The sequence below is a fragment of the Bombina bombina genome, chromosome 7, assembly GCF_027579735.1.
Source record: "Bombina bombina isolate aBomBom1 chromosome 7, aBomBom1.pri, whole genome shotgun sequence".
NCBI classification, from domain to species: Eukaryota; Metazoa; Chordata; class Amphibia; order Anura; family Bombinatoridae; genus Bombina; species Bombina bombina.
The window spans coordinates 18,054,903-18,060,294 of NC_069505.1; positions in this window are offsets into that span (position 1 = coordinate 18,054,903).

Here is a 5,392-nt window from a genome sequence, read left to right on the forward strand (position 1 = left end):
CAATGTTCAGAATATCCTGTATAATAATTTAAAATAGCGTCGCATACAGGCTTATGGCAATGTCCCAAAATCTACTTTCTTCAATGTTAGCTAGACAGCTACGTTAATAGGATTAGATCAATATTATATTCAAGTGTGCAAGTGACTCACTTGTATCCACGGTCAGAGTACCGGGTAATGTTTGATCCACAACGGGTATGGGTAGACGGGTATCCTCCTGCCAACCTTCGTAAGGCTTTATGCAAACACTGTTGTAACTGTCCGTATCCAAACTGTTACACGGCTTATCTTTTCAGGTGTTGAAAGGGCTCCCCTACAACGCCCTGGGTCAACTTGAAATACAAAACACAAAAGGTACAACACCTTCCGGATACAATTCACCCATATACGACCATAGAAAGGCTATAAATAGGCAGTTAAAACGTCCTTTTATTGGTTACTCATATAAAACTTTCAAAAGGCACAGTACACTCAGACGTGATCAGCGCTGTCGCGTTTCCTGCTACACTCGGCACTTCATCAGAGCTTACAAAACAGGTGTGCAGGAATCCCTTTAAACCCAAACATAGAGGCGAAACGCCTCCCACACCAGGTGCATACAACACAGTTGATATAGTAAACATTTGTCAACATTCAATAAATACAATGTCAAATAATACAATAAATTCTATACACTTTTTCTGTAATACAACTTCATTGGAGACATTTCATGTTAATTTAAAATAGCAAATAAGTCATAACGGAACTGAAATGGATACGACATCTGCAAACAAACTAAAAAAATAACTTAATATAGCAAGATTCACACAAGATAATTATTATTATAGACAGATATAACAAACCAGCGCAGTTTGGTATCCAATATACAGCGTAAGGACTTACGTGGCGAAAATGAAGAAATCTTACTCCATTTTCAACTCGCCACAAATTGCAGGCGTAGTAAGCCTTATGCTGTGTATGGGAGCCCCGTAACTCCCTAAACTACATGCAAAATAAAACCTAACACCTAACGCATGCGCAATGTCTATCTACCTGTCAACCCCGATCCCCCGCCGCAATCCCTAATAAAGTGTTTAACCCCTAAACCGCCGCTCCCGGACCCCGCCGCCAGCTACATTATCTATATCACCCCCTAATCTGAGCCCCCTACACTGCCGCTAGCTACATTAAATGTTTTACCCCCTAATGTGAGCCCCCTACCCCGCCGCCACCTATATTAACTATGTTACCCCCTAATATGATCCCCCTACACCGCCGCCACCTATTTAAACTATATTAACCCCTAATGTGAGCCCCCTACACTGCCGCCACCTATATTAAATTATTAACCCCTAATCTAATCCCTCTATACCGCCGCCACCTATATTAAATTATTAACCCCTAATCTGACCCCCCTATACCGCCGCCACCTATATTAAATTATTAACCCCTAATCTAATCCCCCTATACCGCCGCCACCTATATTAAATTATTAACCCCTAATCTAATCCCCCTATATTAAATTAATTAACCCCTAAAATACTAAAATATCCCCACCACTAAACCTAAGTCTAACCCTACAAATAGCCCTGAAAAGGGCTTTTTGCGTGGCATTGCCCCAAAGTAAACAGCTCTATTGCCAGCCCTTAAAAGGGCTTTTTGCGGGGCATTGTCAAAAAGTAATCAGCTCTTTTGCCTGTAATGTAATCTAATCCCCCTACACCGCCGACACCTATAATAAAGGTATTACCCCCTAATCTAATACCCCTACACCGCCGCCACCTATATTAACCCTAATTAAATTAGGGTTAATATAGTTAATATAGTTATTATATATATTAACTATATTAACCCTATCTAACTCTAACACCACCAACTTAATTATTATTAAATAAATCTAAATAATATTAATAATATTAACTAAATTATTCCTATTTCAAACTAAATACTTACCTATAAAATAAACCCTAAGATAGCTACAATATAATTAATAATTACATTGTAGCTATTTTAGGGTTTATATTTATTTTACAGGTAACTTGGTATTTATTTTAACTAGGTACAATAGCTATTAAATAGTTAATAACTATTTAATAGCTACCTTGTTTAAATAATTACCAATTTACCTGTAAAATAAATCCTAACCTAAGTTACAAATACACCTACACTATCAATAAATTTAATAAACTACAAATATCTCAACTAAACTACAATTAAATACACTAAACTAAATTACAAAAAAATAAAAAAAGATTACAAGAATTTTAAGCTAATTACACCTATTCTGAGCCCCCTAATAAAATAATAAAGCCCCCCAAATAAAAAAAATGCCCTACCCTATTCTAAATTAAAAAGTAACCAGCTCTTTTACCAGCCCTTAAAAGGGCTTTTTGCGGGGGAAGCCCCACAGTAATCAGCTCTTTTGCCTGTAAAAAAAAACCACAATACCACCCCCAACATTACAACCCACCACCCACATACCCCTACTCTAAACCCACCCAAACTTAAAAAAACAGAATTTATGTTTACCTGATAAATTTCTTTCTCCAACGGTGTGTCCGGTCCACGGCGTCATCCTTACTTGTGGGATATTCTCTTCCCCAACAGGAAATGGCAAAGAGCCCAGCAAAGCTGGTCACATGATCCCTCCTAGGCTCCGCCTACCCCAGTCATTCGACCGACGTTAAGGAGGAATATTTGCATAGGAGAAACCATATGGTACCGTGGTGACTGTAGTTAAAGAAAATAAAATATCAGACCTGATTAAAAAAACCAGGGCGGGCCGTGGACCGGACACACCGTTGGAGAAAGAAATTTATCAGGTAAACATAAATTCTGTTTTCTCCAACATAGGTGTGTCCGGTCCACGGCGTCATCCTTACTTGTGGGAACCAATACCAAAGCTTTAGGACACGGATGAAGGGAGGGAGCAAATCAGGTCACCTAAATGGAAGGCACCACGGCTTGCAAAACCTTTCTCCCAAAAATAGCCTCAGAAGAAGCAAAAGTATCAAACTTGTAAAATTTGGTAAAAGTGTGCAGTGAAGACCAAGTCGCTGCCCTACATATCTGATCAACAGAAGCCTCGTTCTTGAAGGCCCATGTGGAAGCCACAGCCCTAGTGGAATGAGCTGTGATTCTTTCGGGAGGCTGCCGTCCGGCAGTCTCGTAAGCCAATCTGATGATGCTTTTAATCCAAAAAGAGAGAGAGGTAGAAGTTGCTTTTTGACCTCTCCTTTTACCTGAATAAACAACAAACAAGGAAGATGTTTGTCTAAAATCCTTTGTAGCATCTAAATAGAATTTTAGAGCGCGAACAACATCCAAATTGTGCAACAAACGTTCCTTCTTTGAAACTGGTTTTGGACACAGAGAAGGTACGATAATCTCCTGGTTAATGTTTTTGTTAGAAACAACTTTTGGAAGAAAACCAGGTTTAGTACGTAAAACCACCTTATCTGCATGGAACACCAGATAAGGAGGAGAACACTGCAGAGCAGATAATTCTGAGACTCTTCTAGCAGAAGAAATCGCAACTAAAAACAAAACTTTCCAAGATAATAACTTAATATCAACGGAATGTAAGGGTTCAAACGGAACCCCCTGAAGAACTGAAAGAACTAAATTGAGACTCCAAGGAGGAGTCAAAGGTTTGTAAACAGGCTTGATTCTAACCAGAGCCTGAACAAAGGCTTGAACATCTGGCACAGCTGCCAGCTTTTTGTGAAGTAATACCGACAAGGCAGAAATCTGTCCCTTCAGGGAACTAGCAGATAATCCTTTGTCCAATCCTTCTTGAAGGAAGGATAGAATCCTAGGAATCTTAACCTTGTCCCAAGGGAATCCTTTAGATTCACACCAACAGATATATCTTTTCCAAATTTTGTGGTAAATCTTTCTAGTCACAGGCTTTCTGGCCTGAACAAGAGTATCGATAACAGAATCTGAGAATCCTCGCTTCGATAAAATCAAGCGTTCAATCTCCAAGCAGTCAGCTGGAGTGAAACCAGATTCGGATGTTCGAACGGACCCTGAACAAGAAGGTCTCGTCTCAAAGGTAGCTTCCAAGGTGGAGCCGATGACATATTTACCAGATCTGCATACCAAGTCCTGCGTGGCCACGCAGGAGCTATCAAGATCACCGACGCCCTCTCCTGCTTGATCCTGGCTATCAGCCTGGGGATGAGAGGAAATGGCGGGAACACATAAGCTAGTTTGAAGGTCCAAGGTGCTACTAGTGCATCCACTAGAGCCGCCTTGGGATCCCTGGATCTGGCCCCGTAGCAAGGAACTTTGAAGTTCTGACGAGAGGCCATCAGATCCATGTCTGGAATGCCCCACAGGTGAGTGACTTGGGCAAAGATTTCCGGATGGAGTTCCCACTCCCCCGGATGCAATGTCTGCCGACTCAGAAAATCCGCTTCCCAATTTTCCACTCCTGGGATGTGGATAGCAGACAGGTGGCAGGAGTGAGACTCCGCCCAAAGAATAATTTTGGTTACTTCTTCCATCGCTAGGGAACTTCTTGTTCCCCCCTGATGGTTGATGTACGCAACAGTCGTCATGTTGTCTGATTGAAACCGTATGAACCTGGTCCTCGCAAGCTGGGGCCAGGCCTGGAGAGCATTGAATATCGCTCTCAGTTCCAGAATATTTATCGGTAGAAGAGATTCTTCCCGAGACCAAAGACCCTGAGCTTTCAGGGATCCCCAGACCGCGCCCCAGCCTATCAGACTGGCGTCGGTCGTGACAATGACCCACTCTGGTCTGTGGAACATCATCCCTTGAGACAGATTGTCCAGGGACAGCCACCAACGGAGTGAGTCTCTGGTCCTCTGATTTACTTGTATCTTCGGAGACAAGTCTGTATAGTCCCCATTCCACTGACTGAGCATGCACAGTTGTAATGGTCTTAGATGAATGCGCGCAAAAGGAACTATGTCCATCGCCGCCACCATCAAACCGATCACTTCCATGCACTGAGCTATGGAAGGAAGAGGAACGGAATGAAGTATCCGACAAGAGTCCAGAAGCTTTGTTTTTCTGGCCTCTGTTAGAAAGATCCTCATTTCTAAGGAGTCTATAATTGTTCCCAAGAAGGGAACCCTTGTTGACGGGGATAGAGAACTCTTTTCCACGTTCACTTTCCAGCCGTGAGATCTGAGAAAGGCCAGGACAATGTCCGTGTGAGCCTTTGCTTGAGGAAGGGACGACGCTTGAATCAGAATGTCGTCCAGGTAAGGTACTACTGCAATGCCCCTTGGTCTTAGCACCGCTAGAAGGGACCCTAGTACCTTTGTGAAAATCCTTGGAGCAGTGGCTAATCCGAAAGGAAGCGCCACGAACTGGTAATGTTTGTCCAGGAATGCAAACCTTAGGAACCGATGATGTTCCTTGTGGATAGGAATATGTA